We start from the raw sequence: 21,729 nt of genomic DNA, 5'->3' as shown, positions 1-21,729 counted from the left end.
TCCCAATTCTGAATGACATACTATTATTTTGGAGATCTGTAAGTTAAACGAAATTTAGTGTCAAGATCTAGCTATGGTAGCAAATTCATGATTCAAATAAACTGCCTTGATGGAAGACAAACTACAAATGTGTGCTACCCTCCTTTTCCCAATGCCCAATACTCATATCTTGATCAAAATCCAGAGATTTCCACTTAATTCATACAGTTTCTTTGACTTAAACTTCAAGAGCATAATTTCTTCCTCCTGACAGCCTATGGCCTCTGAAATACATTTCTCCAAGGGAAAGAAATCAGCCTGATAGGCAGTCAAGCTAAATTAGGTCTTATTACAGATAGGACTTAGGGATTTAGGAAGTGGATGTATAGTAATAACTGTATTAAACAATAGTAAATATGTATTGATCATTCACTATATGCTTTATGTACATAAATACATTTGACCTCTATTACAACACTATGAGGCAGCTACTAATATTATTACATTTTACAAAAGAGACATAGAAAAGTTTAAAAAATTTACACAAGATGATACAGCTAAGATGTAGCTGAGTAAATCTGAGTTCAAGCAGAGTAGCTTCAGAAACTACCCTTAATCACTACACTACAGAAAAATGCTTTACTATAGACTCAGAAGTAAGGCTAGCTTATTCAGTACTGATAGATTTAAAATCTTTTTTATCTTTGGTTACTTGAAAGAGAGTGATCAGCCTTTAGTAAAATTTTTCATCTGTTGAGTTGGGGACCTCAGCCAACCACATTTCACATGCAGATTTAGTGACATTTATAAAAACACAGCTGATAAAGGACTTGAATGCAAAATATAAAAAAAAATTCAAAAATAATAAAAAAATAACAAACAACCCAATTAAAAAATGGGCAAATTATTCGAACAGATTGTTGGCCAAAGATGATGCACAGATGGCCAATAAACACAGAAAAAGATTCTCAACATCATACGTCATTAGAGAAATGCAAATTAAGATACCACAATGATATACCACTATATGCCTGCCGAATAGTTAAAATTAAATAGACTGATCATACCAAGTGTTGGTGAGAATATGGAGGAACTGAATCCCTTATACATACTGGTGTTTGTATAAAGTTGTACAATGATTTTGGAAAGTAGCTTGGCAATTTCTTAAGACGTGTCTATTTACCACATGAAATCGCATTCCACTCCCTGGGAAGAAAAGAAAGCATATGTCCACATAAATACTTGAACAAAATGTTCACATCTAATTTATTTATAATAGCCAAAACCAGGAAACAAACAAGATGCCTAATGAATTACGAAATAAGCGATGGTATATCTGTACAATGGAATGCTATTCAACAATAAAGAAGAAATATTGAGCAAAAGAAGCCAGACACAAAAAAATCACATAATTTATGATTCCAATTATATAAACGTGTAGTGACAGCAGAACAATGGTTGCCTGGGAAAGGGGCAATAGGAACAGGATAAAGGAATTACAAAGGCAGGAAAAACTTTAGGGAACAACAGATCTGCTTGCTAGATTGATTGTAGTAATAGCTTTTCAAAACTTATCAAATTGCACACTCTGATATGTAAATGTTATCGTACATCAAGTATACCACAATAAAGCTGTCAAAAGGAAAAGAAATGACAGTAGCACCCCTGTTGAGATACACAGAAATTCCTCTAAAATTTTCACTGATGGTGGTTTGTGACATTAACATTTCAGGGGATATTTTTATGTATATTTGTGGGACTCTGAGATACTCAAAGTATTCTAATTCTGTATATAATTATAAACACTTTGAAAGGTCTGGAGAAATGTTTTTGCTTGTAGAGAAGTTGCCCTTTTGTCTTTCAAATCTACTCAGTGGTTTGGCTGCTTTTTCCTGACACAAATTTGAATAGGCCTGACTGCAGGTGTGGGAGGTAGTCTCCTGTGTGGACCCATTTACTCAAAGTGTTTGCCAGGAGATGTGCATCTGCATCATTTCAGGATACTATTTAAAATTGTCAGTCATTTCAGAATACCAGAGAAATCTCTTTCTATGAGATAGAGAAAAAAGAGACTTCCATTTGTGACTAAGATCTCTTGCTTGGTTCACCTTAATTCTGAAACCCTGCTTGCGGATACACATTTACATTCCCCTTAGTGCCTGTGATTAAATTTTAGGAGTTATGGGTTCTGTTTTTTGACCAAAAAAAAAAAAAAACCAAAAAAACGTAACATATATCGAAGGCTTGATGAGTGTCTAGTTAACAAATTCTTTCCACTAGAGGATATTTAAGACTTAGTAAATACACTCATTATTTATAAATGTCATCACTTTTAGATTTTCAACTATAGCATTTCAATATTTATCTGGGAGATTTATGTATATCAAGAATGAACCTAAGCTCTTGCAACCATTTTTTCCCCACATTTTAATACTTATAAAGTGATGAATTCTGTGAAGGACTTTACACATTTTTTGAATGTGCATTGGAGCTTCATAATATTCTATGGGGGAAAAAACTTTGAAAAATAAAATCAAGCAAATCGTGAGCAAATTGTGAGCATGTAAGCATGTATCAAAGTATGTCTTTTCAACTTTACCCTTGGCAAGTATTTGAATCCCTCAGAAATAGAGATAATCTTTCAGGCAGGTTTACTATACATTTCTTACAGTAGAATATATTTACTTTGATATGCTATTATAAATATATTTATATGTATTTATACATGTATACACTCACTTATACACAATTAATGATCATTAAATGTCGTCTGTTTATATTTTTTAGCAAGCCAGAAACTTGTTATAATTCAGCATTCCTACTTCTATTTATTTATTTTTTGAAAAAGGTTTGTTTTCTATGTTAATTTCTAATTGTATACATTGACTTATTTTTTATAGCATACATATTTCTTTGTATTTTGTTAATTTTTATCTAGTTTATCATACAAAAGCTTTCAAATTTTAAGTCTTTTAAACATTTTCTTTAATTCATAAGATTCCATCATAATGATATACCATAACATATTGAACAGTTCCCTTAGCTTGCTGCCATAAACATTTTCAGACCTATATTTTTTTGCTTAGCTAAATTCATTTCTCAGGATAAACCACTAGAAGTAGAATATCCATATTATATATGATGATCATATTTGTAGTTCATGCTACATGTTTCCATTTTTCTTATGGAACAAGCTATGTATTTTTTTCTTTTACTAAAAAAATTTAAGGATTAAAATTAGGGAGATGATTTTGATGCAGAACAGGGCAAATTTCCCTGAAGGTGGAGGAGCCTAAGCCCTGCACCGAGAGAAGAAGGTCGAAAATTAGGGAGATGATTTTGATGCAGAACAGGGCCAATTTCCCTGAAGGTGGGGGAGCCTAAGCCCTGCACCGAGAGAAGAAGGTCCTTTGGCAGAGAGTGTAGAAAGAATTCAACAAACACACACCGAAGTTAGTCAAAAGGAAAGTTTATTAGAAAAGGAGTAATATTTACTTGGATATTCTATTATAAATATATTTATATGTATTTATACATGTATACACTCACTTATACACAATTAATGATCATTAAATGTCGTCTGTTTATATTTTTTAGCAAGCCAGAAACTTGTTATAATTCAGCATTCCTACTTCTATTTATTTATTTTTTGAAAAAGGTTTGTTTTCTATGTTAATTTCTAATTGTATACATTGACTTATTTTTTATAGCATACATATTTCTTTGTATTTTGTTAATTTTTATCTAGTTTATCATACAAAAGCTTTCAAATTTTAAGTCTTTTAAACATTTTCTTTAATTCATAAGATTCCATCATAATGATATACCATAACATATTGAACAGTTCCCTTAGCTTGCTGCCATAAACATTTTCAGACCTATATTTTTTTGCTTAGCTAAATTCATTTCTCAGGATAAACCACTAGAAGTAGAATATCCATATTATATATGATGATCATATTTGTAGTTCATGCTACATGTTTCCATTTTTCTTATGGAACAAGCTATGTATTTTTTTCTTTTACTAAAAAAATTTAAGGATTAAAATTAGGGAGATGATTTTGATGCAGAACAGGGCAAATTTCCCTGAAGGTGGAGGAGCCTAAGCCCTGCACCGAGAGAAGAAGGTCGTTTGGCAGAGAGTGTAGAAAGAATTCAACAAACACACACCAAAGTTAGTCAAAAGGAAAGTTTATTAGAAAAGGAGTAACACTCCATAGCCATAGTGTGGTCTCCTGTCATAGGCAGAGAGAGTGAAAGGGACCAAGAGAGACATGGAGAGGCAGTGAGTAGGGAGCATTCCTACTTTTATAAGTATATTAGTAATCAGATGGATTTTTATTTTTTTACATTTCATAAGTATGATTCAATTTCACATGATATTATATTTCACATCATGTATTCCGCCCTAGGCAGCATTTAATTGATACCTGTAATAAACCTAGCTTTTTATGAGCTAACAAATCTTAATCCTTCAAGACAGAAGTGTAAACAGGACCAACATTCATGAGTCACCTAATTGCTTTTCCTCTGCTGAAAATAATAATCTTTATTTGATCTACAGCCATATGTGTATCTATATTTATTTACACACACTCAAATTCTTTCATGTAGTCCTATACACACACTCAAATGCAAAGTATCCACTAATTGCAGTATTCATTTATAAACAGAAGATTCAAATATAGTTGTATTATTCAATCAAGAAAATAGTTTTTTTAATTGTTGATTTTTTTCTAGAAAAAAATGTATAATAGTTCTTTTCATTTTGTGGATTTAGATGTTATAGGAAAAAATATATTGTATTGCACTTAGGAAAATGTTTGATAATATGCAAAACACTGATGGGGTTTTAATAACTCTAGATAATTTACATGATATACAGATTTCATGTGAACAAGAGCTGCCCTTATACTGCCTTTTATGGACTACAAGTCATTAAATAATACTGTGACTTTACTTCAATGCTTTATCTTCTGGCAAATGATGATTTATTTCTACAGCTTGCTGTTTAGTTTCAAAAATAGCATAAAAGGGAGTCAAATGTAAATAAGGACATTTTGATAAATTTTGATAAATTATTAATCTATTTTGTTACACAGCAAAATAGATTAGTGAACATTTAGAAGTAGGTTGACTTCAAGATAATATCAGATTTCCAAAAATAGACTTATTTGAAAGATGTATGAGTGATTTTATTTTGTTGGAAATGGATTAGACAGAAAAACCTAGCATAGAGTCAGGAATAACTGTTCTCAGGAGGCACCATTCAAATATCTCCTAGAATTCCTTTTATTACACAGCCCTATTAACAAATGAGCACTTCTTGAAGCTAAATTAAAGTACACTTTTAAATAATATTTAAATATTTCTGGTATTTTCATTATAAATAAATAATGAAGAGATTTTTTTATACATTATAGAACACTCAGACTTATAAAATATTCCAAATTGGTGATGGTTATAGGGAACGTTTAAACCATTTATTACTCTATGCATGTACCTACTTTGTTACTTAAGGAAAAATGTCTTATAGCTGTTTAAGAATTTATGTCATATTTAGTACATTGGGCAGGTAACCAGTGTCATAGATTGATATTATAATTTTTATTATCTATTTTTATTTCAAATTAACCTCATGTGGTCTGATTAATGCTGTTTAAAAACTGGCAACAATAGTAAAGCTAGTTTTGGGAAGTGGAAGGAATGAGGAATGACTGCTAATAGGTATAGGGGTGATAAAATGTTGTAGAATTAGATAGCACTAATGGTTTCACAATTTTGTGAATAAACTAAAACCATAGAATTATGTGCCCTAAAATGATTAATTTAAAAAATATTCTATCTGAAATATACCTCAATTTTTAAAAAATGAATTTATTTTGAAAATAGTTTTGTGAGTATGGTACTTCTAACATGAACCTAGTCCTTCATCTAATAATATTGCTAGCATATTGTTTGAATATATTTGTCTCAAGGATGTTCACTATTATTTGGGAATTTTTATAGTAACTGATTTAAAACCTTTGACAGATAATACCAACATCTATATTGTCTCATTAACATCTGTTGATATTTTCTGATGCAAGTTGAGATTTTTGTGTTTCATTATGTGCCAGAACATTTTGTAAATCACGTTATGGGACACGAGTCTTTTTCAAATCCTATGGAGAAGGTTGGTATTTACTTTTAGCCTTCTCTGGCCAGTGGTTCCAATGTCAGTTCAGTTTTCAACACTTTTACAGAGTTGTTTAGGGCCATCCCACATGTGCTCTACTCAGAGGATGGGCTCGAATCTGGGCAGAGGCATACACATCAGCTCAGTTTTCAAAGCTTTGGTATGCTAATTAGGATCAGATCTACGTATGTACAATTTTGAGAGCTGGGCCCAGAGATTCATAAACAACTTCATGGTGTCACTTTCCCCCTTTCTATTCATCTTCAACATTTTTTTCTAAGCTTCTCTTTTTGTTTGGTCTTCCAGCCAGAAACAACATACTTGTACCACATCTGAGGTCATTTAGTGGAAGGTCCAAGAAAGAGAAAAAATGGCAGTTGGGTTTGGCCTTATCCTCTTGGTGCCAGAACTCCACCAAAAGGAGATAGTATTTTCTACCCTCAGAGTTTTGGCTCTCTCAGGCTTCCATTGCCAACCACTGTCACTACCACTGACATCTCTACCTTGGGATTTCCTGGTGACTGGAGTGTGAGAGAACAAAGAGAAAAGGGAGAAAGAAAGACAAAAGATTTCTTCCACTCTGAGTTTTAGGAGTCCCCTTTCATGTTCTGTCTCAGCTTTTTCTATATCTCTTACTGTCAACACTACAGTGTTCACTTCCAAGTTTAGACTGCACTGATTTTAGACTGGAGCAATCTAGAAGAAAAAAAAAAAAAGGGAAACTCATTGCTTATTTAATGGTCCTACAAATTCTGGTATCCTTCTCTGATCCAGATGCTGCCATTTACTTTTCAGAGTTCTCAAAGAGCTAGGCCATGGATTCTGTTCAGGTTTTATAAGTTAAGTTCAGTGGAAGTGAAACTCTTAACTCCATCTTGTGAAAACTCCATCTTACCTGGAACTGGAATGCCGTAGTGTATGTAATATGCAATCTGATTTAGACAATACATAATACATGTAATGTACAAGAATTATTTTTAAAAATTTATTTCCTGGAATTTTTAAAATAATATATTTTATTCAGATATTATAGAAACCATGGAAAGGACTGATGAACATTAGTTTCGTTTTACTTGACCAGATCTTTTTTATCAAAGTACAGGATATCAGATAATATTTAAATAATAAAAATACAGATACCTGTAACTAATGTTTATCAATATTTTTACCTAAGCTTGACATTTTTATAATATATAGAATTTTGAAATGAGATATATGCTCTCAAAAAACTTTTAAAACTTATCAGGGAAACAATATAAGCTAGTGAAAATGTGTGTTACAGCAAAAGAGTAAAACAACAATGCAGACTAACAGTGGGAGGAAAAGAAGACAGCAACTCATGTCCAACATGACAGACGGTACAGACAAGATGTTCTCAGAGCCTCAAAGAATGATAAAATATACTCTTTTGGGGGATGGTGAGATTTTAGCTGGGTCTAGAAGGACTGTCAGAATGTACGTTGGTAGTAGAAGACATGGAGAAATAATTCTAGGTGAGTAGTGTGACATGGACAAAGTATGAGATGAGAAAATGTAAAAATAGATATGCCAGTTTGGCTGAAGTTAGAGGTTTGTGCAAGTAGGTAAATATAGTTGGAAAGAGAAAAAGAAATCAACTATTAACATATATTTAAAAATGTAATTTCAAGCCTACATACATTTATTGGTCTTATTTACCTTTTAATACTATATAATTGGTTCATTTAATATAAATAATATATTTTCAGTTGCTCAGCATTACATGTGTTCTGTATTTGGTGGGGCAAGAAGGCCTATGGGACACCCATATGGGCAAGGGCTGATGAATGGCAAGGCCAGTACAAGGACTATGCACAATATGGTCAGCCTGTTTCTGGTGACAGAACTAAGACTACAAGAGGTCAGTCTGGCAGTTTCAGAACAGCCTTGCCAAAAATAAGCCTCATGTACTAGGCCAGTCCCAGAATAAAAGCAGGCTAATTCTGTGGTCTGAGAATGGAATCTCAAGCAATCCCCTGGTAAGGAAGCTGCTCTGACAGGTTATTAAAATAAATTATGTCCTTTGATGTATCATGCCAGCTATACTCAGAAGCAGAGATGTTTTAGTTACAAAGGAACTGAGTTTGTTACTAAAACTTCTTCAGGCTCTCAGAGTGATAGCCTGCACCTTGTGACACCCTAGATGTATGGTATCTAGGATGTAAATAATACCACATCGTTACAGATATGTCTGCTTTGGAGAAGTGCGTTCCTCATACACATTCCACAGGGATTTTCCCCTCATGGATCTAATTCCTGTTATTGGGTTCTTATTTTTCAATCCTGACAGTAAGATTTACCCAGTTTGGCTGATTGGTTCCTTTTTTTCCCCCTTCCCTCCCTCTCTTCCTTTTCCAGTAATCATTAAATATTTCCCTGTAATACCTTCTCATAAGAAAGACTACACAGTCATGACGATTATTCGTATGACACACTGGACTGTGAGAACATGAGGTGTGAAATTCTTATCCATCTCTGTATCACTCATGCACATGACTGTGTGCTGGTCTGCTTAACAATCATAACACAAAATGAGGAAAATCAGCAAAGTATGCGCCTCATTCTGTAATGATAATTGGAGAAGAGAATAAAATAAATGAGAAAAATTAGATGATTGAAATACTAAGCAACAACAACAAAAAAACACATTGTGATAAATAATAGCAAGATCTCTAAACATCTGTTGTAGGCGACTCATCCTTCCTGCAAAAGTAAAAAGCCAGATGTATCGTTTGTATGTTTCATCCCTCCTTATTGATTATGTGGCAATAGAAAGATAAGGAGCAAATTCAACCCCATTTGAATTGACCAACCTCTACTTGGTGTGATTATCATAATATATCTTATGGAAGTATGTCCGTTCATGACAGTAAATTCAAAGGCAAATCCTATAGAGCTTTGAACTGTACCTTAATGCGTCTAATGACTTGTAAACATGTGCTTTTCCTTTTAACACAACCATGTTTAGAACACTGGTTACAACACTTGGATTTCCTCAGTCCTCATGATTAGAGCCTCCAGAGTAATCACACTCGTTACTCAGCCTCACTCCTCTGCTCACTCTACCACTTTAGTTCCTATATCAATTGACTTCTAATGAGCTATCAGTTCCATGTGGATCTGCAGTCGATTAGAATCAGTATTGTTCAAATGAAAAGGCAGTTACTGCTATTATATGTATTTTGGACATAACTAGATTTTTTGTTTTATTTCTGTTTCCCAGTGGGAAATCCAATCTGGTATTATAGTCAGTGAAAAAGAAAGTGCTAATTAGCAGATAAATGCAATTAGTAGTTACCTTGAATGTTTTCAGGTAACTTCTGTTTCTGACATATACTTACAATATATGTCAGCATTTTTTATTTTATATAGTATAAACTCAACAAAACAGAAAAACATTGAAAAAAAAAAACTATAAACCAAAATAACAGTGTTAGTATTAGAGGGATGGAGAACTGAGTTCTTTTCTCCAGCTTAGAAGATGCATATTTGTCCTCTTTGCCTAGTCAGTGATGGCCTCTCTTTGTATCCAGGTGAGGTAAAACCATTTCTCTCATGAAGCCATCTCCACCCACTCCTGCTGTTTCATCCTGCTTACTCTGAAGCCCAAATTCTCCTCACCAGATGTCTTACAAAATTGTTCATGAACTGTTTTTGCCTTTATTGCTGTGTTCTCTATTATATAATTATTTCTATTACATAATTCCTGCTTTACATATACTATATACTCTAAACAGACTGGAAATAGCTTGAGAAAAAGGAGTCATTTGCTTTTTTGCATATACTACAGTAGCAAAAATAATGCCTTGTATTTGTAGGCTCTCAATAAACACTGGCTGACTTAGGATCTAAGTGTCTCAAACACCAAACAGTGATAGAGAGATGGATTGATGGCTGGAACGATGGATGAAGGGATGGATGTGTTGTTAACATTAATCAAAGGGAACCTACCAATGATTTGATTCACAACCTTCATTTTTCAGATAAGGAAACTGGGCCCCAGAAAAGAGAAATGATTTCCATCAAGGGCAACACTAATTAGTACTGTAATTTTTATTTTGTATTTGCTATCTTATCTGGATATAATGGTTCTTAAATCATTGTTCTATTTTTTCAAACAAATTTTACCTCCTCTGTCTCTGTGTATTTCACTAGGATTTTCAGGAGTCTAAGCACACAAGTACTCGATATTTATATGAATTGTGGTGGAAATATTTGTTTTATCTCCCCTGCAGATCACTCATCTTCTAGGGTGTGGGGGAGAGCAGGATATGATTGCCTCTTCTTTGAGTTCTGTACCTCTCTCTGCTCCTCACATGGTTATGGTGAGGATTGATAATGAGAATACTCCATCATTCTGGACCTGTGACTCTGGACAGGTCTATCAGATGCCTTTCTGGAGATTTTTCACGTTGAAATTGAGGTGACAAGTTACTTCCCTGGGGGCAGAGCTGGGAAGATATAAGCCCAGGAACAGTAGGCAGCCTTGGTTCTAGCCTGGGGGAGAAAGTTGTATATGGAGACTGAAATCTATATTCAGAGAGAGGCAAAACAAGGACTGTTAACATGGCAAATATTTAGTGAATGCCAAGGACTCATTTACAGTTCTATATACTATATCTTTTTAACCCTCAAAAGAAGTCATGTGAGCAAGGGCATTTTATGAGCTAGCCTGTATGCTACTTTTGTGCTAATTAGGAAAAGCTGTCTGTCCCTTCAGGCAGAGATAATCCTGTGCCTGGCTGAATGCCCTGGTGAGTGTTCACATTCTCCCCTCAGCAGATATCTTGTGCAATACACAACCTGCACAGGTATATGGTAGCTATGAATAGAGTTAGGCATATGATTTCTATTTTATGGATGAGAGATTTAGAGTTCCCATATGTTAGGTAACATTTTTTTAATGCAGGGGATTTTTTTTTTTTTAATGCTTTAGTTTCCACATCTGGTAGATTACAGAGCTAGAAGTCACACCTACCTGGCCACAAAAGCTTGAACATTTCTCATCTAACTGCTCTCATCACACTAGATCTCTCCCTCCCTCTCTCTCTGCCTCTTTCTTACTCTGTCTCCTTTGGTAGGTATATGTATATCTCTACTCTCACCTCCACCCCTGTCCCACCAAAGGTGCAAGCTAAAGGCATAATCAAATCACTTTTATTGAAACAGAGAAGACCATGATCTCATTATTTGCACAGGGCCACTCACTCCAGTGTAGATGGCCCACAAGTTCTTTGAAATAAGCAAATAGAAATAATAAAAGTATAATGTGTTACTGCTAACAAAAATTGGTATTGCTTCTTCTACCTGTAGTCTTTTCACAATTTCCTTTTGTAAACAGGGTAAAAATAGGGCCAAGGAGGGCAGGAAAAAAAAAAAAGATCCTTCCAAATTAATGAAAAAGCATGCCAACAAAGAGCTTTAAATATCATTTTGTACAGGGTTGGGAATTTCCAGTTCTGCCAAAGTGAGTTTAAATTCAATAGCACCATAAGGAGCTAAATCTGTTGGGTGAGTTACACATTACCTGGATAAATTAGATTTGCTTGGGAGAGATATTCATTCTTTCAAGTTGGTAGGACAAATTTCATGCTTTGAAACAATTATTTACCAAATGCTAGATGCCTCAAAGAGATAACACAATCTCTAAAGCAGCTGCGTCTAATTGAAGATACTATAGCTTGTGAAAAATCATTGATCAAGGTTCTTTTGTGCTACATTCACATTGTGAAAAGAGAGTAGAATGAGACTGGCTCCTGCCCTCTGGCAGTTTATAATCAAAGCATAATGCAGTGCCTTCTCTGCAGGACTGGAGCACTAGGTTCATTTTCAGGAGAAGATTAATCCCAGGAGTAACATAGAGATATCGAGTTTCCAAACTGTGAAATGAAGTGGAGACTTGATTTCAGAAATAAGACCAAAACCTGTGCTTTTAAAGTGGGAGGGACAGAGATGGAACAGGGATATTTGATGAATATGGGTACGATCCAGTCACAGCCCAGTGCAGGACTGACACTGCAGGAAGCAGTTGCAAGAGTAGAGATGTGAAGAGCAGACAACCAGACTGGTAGCTCAAAATGAACAAAGACCTGATCTCAAGGAATTTTCATTCTTTGGGGAAGCCAGCCAGAGAGAGAGAGAGAGAGAGAGACAGACAGACAGACAGACAGACACACCTACATATATACGTACATATTTATATTTATATATATGTATATGTATAGGTATATATGTGTGTATATATATATATATGTGTGTATATATATAGACACACACTCACATAATTGCACTGTGAAGTTGAAATGTGTTATATCAGTATTTCTCAAAATTGTATGCAGATATAAATTTCTGGGGATTTTAAAAAATATAGATTCTGATCTAATAGGAGGCCGGGGGTGGTACCAAGAGTCTGCATTTCTAATTGCCCCCACTGATGTTAATGCTAATGGTCTATAAAACAGGTTGAGCAGCAATAGGGGAAATTGAGGAAATGAGGAAGTATTCTAGAAATATACAGTAAGCGATGTATTCTCATAAGATGGGAACTCTGAGCTGGGCTCTGGAAATTGTGAACCAAGAAGACTTGGGTTTTGCAACAAGGTTCAATAAATTGGTGAGGAAAAACTAGACTTTATTCATTCAACAAATATTTACTGAGGCACAAGACATCTCATTGCAAAATACTTATTAGAAGTTTTTATGTCAATTTAGTCACAAGTAAAAACAAAATAGCAGCGGCAGCAATGATGAAAAATGAAAGGCCATGACTACATTTATTCGGGAATGCCAAATTTTAAGATGCTAGTAATGCTTCACTTTTGAACATTTAAACTGCATTTTGTTTTCAAAATATGAGTTTTTGTAATGTTAACTCCAAACTTCACATATACCTTTTTTCTCAGTGGGCAAGCCAAGGGGGTCATGTGCTCATTCTGCTGAGCTTGTATTTTTCTTGCCTAATATGGAAGGCAAATTAAGGTCAAAGAGACCTTGTTTTCATTGATTCAAGCACCAAATGACTTGTTTCAAGATGAGAGTAAACAGCAGTCATGTAGATGGCCTGTACCTGTGCAGCAGGTGTTGATACCTGGAGTTCCTTAATTCCAGCCAAGATCATCGCCTCTCCCTCAAGGCAGCTGGCTCATGTCAAGCATTGTCTGCCCTTACTAAGTCTATTGGGAGATATTAATGGCTTTCCTCCAGATGATGCAGCAAGAGAAGGGGAGGTTTATATTCCAGAGTACCTCTTTGGTCAATAGTGCATGTAGTTTAAGCCACACCCTCTAGTACTCTGGCAGCCAAGCATAGAACACAGCACCTGGACTGTAGGGTCCTCAGCCAGATAAAACCAGTTTGCAAAGGCCACTACTTGCTAAGGGCTACATATAGAGTGGCCGGAGAAGTACTGTGTGAGAGGGGAAGAGGATAAGGCATTCTCAGATAGGAAGTTACTGCATCATTAGAATTCTCTACTAAATTTAGCTATAATCACTTTGACTCTGCAACTGTTTGGGGTTTGAGGGTTGTATATGTGTGCGTGCTCATGTGTGAGTAACTACTCATAATGCAAGATTGGAAACTCCCTCCCACCCCCAACACATACTCACTAAATTCTTCCAGTCTGTAATCACTACAGATAGGTTCTCATTGCACTAGAGATTAGTGGATGCTCATTACCATTTATCAAATTAGGCAAACTGCTAGGGTGTTAGCTCTCCCTAATGACACCACTGTGCCCTCATGCTTCGGCAACTCAGCCCTGACTGTTTCATGTTACACAAGACTGACTCTGTGTTTCAATCTATGTGCTAAGGCCTCAAACAAAAACTTTTTACATGTCAGACGTGTTTTAAGGGACATTTTAATCTGACTTTTGAATGAGATAATACACTAATATGCAATCATAAAGTTCAAATATTGGAATAAATTTTTTAAGGTCAAATAGTTCTGCTAGCCTTCAGGTAAGAGGGTATCTAAATAATTCTGGAAAGATGAACACTCATTCTATTTTTAAATATCTCCAGGGAAAGAAATTCTGCCTTTTCACTTGTTAACTCTGCTCTAATGTATTTTTTTTAAATGTCAATGTCCATTTATTTAGTCTATTTCAACCATTTTTAATGGAACAGATACTCCCTAGGTCCAGGTTTATATATTCATTTTAAGACCTCAAAAATTGGAGATTATAATACTGCCAAAAATGTGTTATATTTAAAAATGTGTTAAATGTATTATTTCCTCTATATTATGTATAATAACTGTGTTAATAGAAAATAGTTACTGGCAGCTCATATACAAGTAGCTAAAGCTTCCCATATCCTTTCCTGAACATTTTTTCAGTCTGTTCTACCAAAGCATTCATCCAGAAAATGTCCAAACATCATTAAAAGCCCTCTTTATTACAACAGCCCTTCTAGGGATTTTTTTAAAATCTGCTTTTCTTCAGTGTGTCATGGACTGGAAGGAACATTTACAGGGCCTAAGTGGATTGAGAAGGTGAGTAAAGGAAATTTACTGTTTTGTTTTGTTTTGTTTTGTTTTTTTGACAAATCAGTCTGTCAGAGGTGGGCCAGTCTTTTCCTTTTAAGGAAGATCAACATTGTGTAATAATGCACGCTCTGTTTAAATAACAAATCATGAATAAGAAACTGGAGCAATGCTGCAGCTCTGAGCTTTATCACCAATGTTTAAAAATATGCTGAAAGCCTAATTTATTTGGCCAGCTTTTTCCCCAAAGACATAAAAATAGGAAAATAGCAGATACGGCAAAGTAGCCTACGTCTGCTGTTAGGATCACGTGAGATGAAATGACTACCATCAGCAAAAGCCACAGAACGTTCCCCAGCAATAGTCCAGGAATCAATATTTCTAAGGTCCACATCATGGTCTTCCAGAGCTATGAGTCTTGGCATTGCTTTTCATTGGCCAGTGGACTATATTGACCATTAGTTTGTCCCCACACAGATTGGGACACACCTAGTGATGATTGCTAATCAGGACCACTAGATAGCTAAGATCCCAGAGATAAAAATGAATAGTGAAAATCACTTAGACCAGTCATTAATTTTACAGCTGAGAAACTAAGCTACAGAGATATTCAGGACCATGTCTTGAACTCAGATTTCCTGAATCCCAGATCAAGGCTGCATGGAGTACATCAAGAAAATTATATATTAAGTTAGAATTTGATTTCCAGGAGATAAAAATAAGGCACAAGAGAAAAAGAAAGATCTGAGAGCAAGTCAACATTAATCTTTAAATATTAAGAAAGATGTATAATATGACAAAAAGAAAATTGACTGCTGAGTCAAAACATTGGATTCAAGTCTCATCTCTGTCACTAAATAGGCAAGTATACTGGGCAAGTTGTTTTTCTTACCTTGAACGTTACAAGATTGGTCTAAATGCTTTAGAAGGTCTCTTCCTGTTTTAAATAAGTAATTCTTGAACTTAATTTTTTGTACTTGCTTCTACTGTGTTTACCTGCACTAAAACTCAGTGTCACTCATGGTTCCATTCTAGATTCTTTGGTGTCTCTTTTTTCTCTTCTTGATCTCTTAAACATTGGACTTTCTGTAAGTTAAGCCTCGGACTTTTTTGCCCCCTCCTCATTTTATGTTTCCACTTAGGATCTCATCAACTCTTATGTCTTCAGTCATAAACCGTACACATCCAATTTACTAATTCCATAGTGAATTTGTAATACTGTTGTCAATTCTGCCTCAAAAATCCTTAAATATTTTTTTTCTTCATTCCCACTTCTGCAGCTTTAGTCTAAAACTCTATCCTTGGAAATTTTCAAAAATTTCCCCAGTTGTCTGTCTTTAGTGCATCCTTCTTCCACTACATTTTATGGCTTTTAAGGGCATCATAAAAAAAAAAAAATGTAACCTGCTCATTTATCATTTCACACACCCCAATTTAAAACTCAAATTTATCTCTTCATTGATCTTCCATTACCAGGAAAATGTCTAATAATTTTTCCAGCTTAATTTTCTACATTTCTTCCACGCTTTGTGTCCATAACAACCACACCAAAGGATTTGCTTTTACCTAAACGTAGTGACATTTTCCTGCATCATTACTCATAACTAAATGGCTTTCCAAAAGATTGAACTCCAATAGGGCATAGTTTATATCTCAGTCATTTTATGTGTTCAAATCCTAGCACAGCATCTTGCACTTAGTAGGAACTCAATAAATGTTCGTTGAATGAATTAAATAAATTAGTAACTAATTGGTGAGGGAAGATAAAATGAACATGGAGTGATGTCTTGCATAAGAGTTTTTAAAGTGTTTAACACTAAGAATGCAAATTGCAAAAACCTTTTAAAATGTTTGATATTGTTCTAATGCAAACCGTGGTATCAAATAGAAATAGAACTATAAATATAGATCTCTGATTCACCTTTTTGTGTACTCTCCTGTCCTAAAATAAAGCAGAAAAAAATATAAGCCTCCACAGGAAGACATCGATACAATTGTGCTGAATTCTTAGTGCTAGACCAGCATTTGCAGCTCCGTGTATTTGTCGTCCTAGATTATAGATCCTACCTTGGCTTTTAATTATTCAGATACCAAGAGATTTATTTACTGATGCTACATATGTTAATCCAAGGCCAATTTAACATTTCTTATATTCATTTTGCATGTGTTCCATTTCTTAAGGGATCTTAAACATTTAAAATTTTTAGAAATCTATATATTTTTATACAGTTTTCTATGACTTCAAGGGCATTTAAGTTGCTTGGGTTGTTATCTAACTTTTCCAGTTAGTCCCTTGCACAATTCAGTGAACATGTGGGCTGCATATTTGAGGTAGCAAATCTTAAACCATCTGGTTTAGGTACATAGGCTATCTTAGTAGTGAGCTATACTCACAAGATAATTTTACAAAAAGAGCTTCTCAGGTTATAATCAGCTTTATATCTCAAACATTTGATGCTTGTTCTCAAACTCTGTCATGTGTTTAGGGCCATCATCTAAGACAAAAAGGTTCCAATTGGGAGATTTTGTATTTATGTTCTTATTCTCTCATTATTTCATAGTTATATGTGCTATTTCCCCAAGTAGAGAGAGAGAGATATTTGATCTTTTCGTTTGTTTTCAAATCGCTTCCACTCTGCCAATACCCACATAGGGACAGATACAGAGTTATAAATTAACCACGAGTTTCTCAAGATAGCATTATGGACACAGAATGATCTATTCTGGAAAATGGCTTATTAGATGGATTCATCACTGATGGAATATTCATAATAGTTGACCACTAAAGAAGTTACAGGCTATAGAAAATTTCTGAATTGCCACCATGCTCATACCTGTGCTATGAAATCCTTGAAGAAAGAGACTGTATTCCATTCATTCAGTCACTCATTCATCAAATATACATGATTGTGTCTTAGGTACTAGTTACTATACTAGGCTGTGAAAATGGGACATTGGACAAAACACGTCATTTATCTCTTTATTCTAGATTATAGTCTTGAAAAGTGTTCTTCTAACCAACAGGAGACCTTTAAATAAGAACTAAAAGTAATGAAGGTCCATCTAGCACATTTCCCTATTATGAAGTTTATACTACTTTCTCCTTTCTTTTCCGTTTCTTCTCAAAAACTTCCTTCACTGGGGAAAATCAATTTTCTACCTTACTAACTTCTAGTCATAAAGAATCAGAGACAGAAAACTTGTAAACCAAGCAAATAGGCAAGTACCAAATATTTAATGAGCAACTACTATGTATGGTTCCTTCATTTACTAATCAAATATTTTTTGAGCATCTATGGTGTGGCAGGCGCCAATCCAGACACTGTTCCAGTTAGGTGGGAGAAAAACAAGTACAAAGTAAAGGAATCCTGTTCTCAAAACATTTTCAGCCTAATTTAAGTCTATTTTCCACTCTACCAATTGGATACAAATAGCCTGAATGATGTCTGATCACTAATACACTCAAGTCTTCCAAAGGGAACTGAGTATCCTCTTCAGCCTCCTGCCCAGTTTGTCCATTTCAATAACCTTCGATTTAATGAGAAGGAAAGATACACAAAAAGCAGCATCTCCTCATCTATACTCTCTAGCCTTTGGGCTGAAGTGTCAGTGGATTATTAATGCTGCTCATTTAATGAGTAGAAGCCTAATTACCTGGAATAGAGGGACTGCATTTTGATAGTCTAGGAGCTGAAAGAACTTTTCCATCATAAAGAGCTGCTACCCCCTTCCTGGGGCTTATTGATTCTGCTTTATCATCATCTGAGGGTCAAGCAGGCTGTGCTGACCGAGCATGCCCCATTTAAGATATTCTCTATCAGCACATTGGGCTGGATGCTGCTTTAGGTGTTTTATATTCCTTGTGCTCTGAGGAACAGTGAAAAGAAGGTTTTGGGTTTAATAACAAATGTAAAAACTTAGTAAAATAAACTGTAGTATCCAGGTTCCCCAGCTTCTCTAGAGCAAGACAATATTGCTTTTACAGATGACATAATGGCACATTTCTTTGTGCCATTCTCTTGTTGAAGAAATGACAATGACTTTCCATTTATTAGATCATGTTCAAATTTATTCATTCCACATTCGTGGCCTTTGCATAACCTCAACCCACTCTGCCCATCTGATTATCTTTTGCCACACTGGGCTATATACCTTCTACTTTGTAAATCCTACCCTTTTTGTTTTTAAGAGGAATTTGTCTATATTTCTTCCTCTCCTAAATGAATGTGGTTTGAATTCCTTTAGCATTCTATGTATGTTTCACACATTCGAATACTAAGTTATCTGCTGCTTCTAAACTATGTAGAGAGAATCCACCAGAGAATGATGAGTTCAACTTTTGTCTTACTTTTACCTAAATGATACTAATAATGTTCTTAAACATTGACCCAGCAATCCCACCCTGATGTGATTATACAAAAGGAATCAGTAGGAAAATGTAAATATACAGAGATGTTCATCGTAGTTGGGGGTGGGTACTGGGGCTAAATTTCTAACATTAGGGGACTAAGCAATTGTATATAACTCCAAGGAATCTTATGTTGACATTATAATTATAAAGTTTAGCAACATAGAACCTTAAAAATTCTAATATTGATTGAAAGAAGCAGAATAAAAAGTGTGGCTACTGTTACTGCAAATACATATTATGTCTGTATATAGAAGAGAGATGGAAAGAAGCAAAATAAAATGTAAGCTGTTTGTATTAAATTCTTTGAGGGCAAGGATTTCTGTCTGTTTCATTTAGTGCTGTAGTCCCAAAACCTAGAACAGTACCTGGTACACAGTAGATACTCAAGAAATATTTGTTGAATAAGTGAATAAGTATGTATTATGAGTTGTGGAACTATGGGTGATTTGTCTTTTTAAATTATTTCCTTTCCATTGTAATGATCTCTGTGCGGGGAAAAACATGCTAGGGGAGGGCAAAAGGAAAGATGCATTTGTAACTAAAACACATTTTGATTCTTGGAAGGGGTAACCTTAGGTAAGGGAAAGATTAGACAAAGTTCAGTGGCTCATATTATCCTATTTAGTTCTCTTAATAATTCATTGAGGTGGATGTTATCATCATCATTTTATAATAAAGAGACTTAGACTCAGAGAGATAACTTGCTTAAAACACTCCTGAGTTTTCTTTTTTCAGTCACACTGCTAAATATAATAGGTAGTATATCTCTATTTAAATGCCTTTGAACACAGAACAAAAATAGGCTGAGGATATATCAAGATCACAGGTCATGAAAGAGAATAATAAAGTAGGATTTAAAATAGTGGGCAAAAGGCAGAGACCAGAGTAAGTATAGTGCCCACATCAGTTATTGTCTTTCTAGGCTCATAGAAACACAATGCATAAAATAAAGTCATTTAAAAATTTTTAAAAACCTGTAAAAGCAGCACAGTCCTTTGAGCAGAATTTAGGTTAATATACCATTCCTCCTCTAATACTTGAGATTATGACTACCATAATTGATAGCAAATGCAGTGTCAAGGTACTGAATTGAATTGACTCAATTTATGAAGCTGCAATCTTCCATGTATTTGAATGCTGATGGATTGAGCTAAGTGATTGGGTTTAAAGTGAGCAGAGGAAGGTAATCAGCATTACAATTTCATGTGAAGATGGCCTTTTTATCCTTATATGTGTGGAAGTAAATGACAGTAATGGGATCTCTTTATTATTTAGTTCAAAGTATTTTCTATCAGTTTCAGATCAAAGAAAGACAAAGGTGTAATATGTGTGAAAGGATTCTCAGAGGAACACTTTAGCAGTTTGAACTGCTGCTATTTCCATACGAGAGCCATGGGTTTCCTCTGTGTGTGTGTGTGTGTGTGTGTGTGTGTGTGTGTGTGTGTGTGTGTGTAAAAGAGACAGAGAGAGTGAGTGAGCTAGCATGAGCGTGGGAGACAGGCTATAGGTGGTTAGCAAGCAACTTTTTTTAGTCTCTTAGGTATTGCCTAGACTTGCTTATATACAAAGACTGACTCTAGAAACACTGGTGGCTGCAACCTTCTCAGTTCAGTTTCTGAGAAGAACTCTAGAGAGTTCCGGATCTGGATGGAATATTAGAGATTCAGGGTGAAAAATTTTGGGCACTTCTGTAGACTACATGTTTGTGTTCCCCCCAAATTCATATGTTAAAATTTAATCCTCAATTTGATGGTATTTGGAAGTGGGGCCTTTGTGAAGTGATTAGGTCATGAGCGTGGACCCCTCATGAATGGAATTAGTGTCCTTTATAAAAGGGACCGCAGAGAAATTCCTTCCCCTTGGGCCATGTGAGGACCTACCTAGAAGATGGCTGTCTGTGAAGGAAGAAGCAGGCCCTCACCAGACACTGAGTATGTCAGTGCCCTGATTTGGAATTCCCAGCCTCTAGAACTATGAGAAATACATTTATTCTTTAAGCCACTTAGTCTGTGGTATTTTTGTTAGTCTGAATGCCCTTGTCTAAATTGTAATGTCCTTGTCTTAGTCTATTCAGGCTGTTGTAACAAAGTACCGTAGACTGGGTGGCTTATATACAACAGAAATTTATTTCTCACCGTTCTAGAGCTTGAAGTCTGAGATTAGTGTGGAAGTGTGGTGCAGTTCTAATAAAGGCCCTCTTCTGGGAGGGTGGCCATTTTCTCTTTGTATCATCACATGCTGGAAAGAATGCAAGAGCTGGCTGGGGTCTCTTTTATGAGAAATAATCCCATTCATGAAGGCTCCACCCTCATGACCTAATCATCCCCAAAGGCTTCACTCCCTACTACCATCACATAGCAGGAGGAGGGGTGTAGGATTTCAACATGTGAATTTGAGGGGACACAAACATTGAGCCCATAAGAGCCCTCTCATTTTTTTTTTTAATCAATGAATATTTGCAAAGAGAGTACAAAACTTGGAATTTAGAGCATTGTTAGTGATTTTTCATTAAGAGTGTGAGCACAGCCCAATGGCTTTTTATTTTATCCTTAAAATCAACCTCAAGTATTCTTCCCTAAAAACGTGTCTTATATTTTAAAATAGTCGGCATAAAATGGCAAATAGGACAAAATTAGCCTCTTCCATCCTTCTTTTC

This window comes from Pteropus alecto, unplaced genomic scaffold (genome assembly GCF_000325575.1).
Source record: "Pteropus alecto unplaced genomic scaffold, ASM32557v1 scaffold131, whole genome shotgun sequence".
NCBI lineage: Eukaryota > Metazoa > Chordata > Mammalia > Chiroptera > Pteropodidae > Pteropus > Pteropus alecto.
This window is presented reverse-complemented; position numbering follows the sequence as displayed.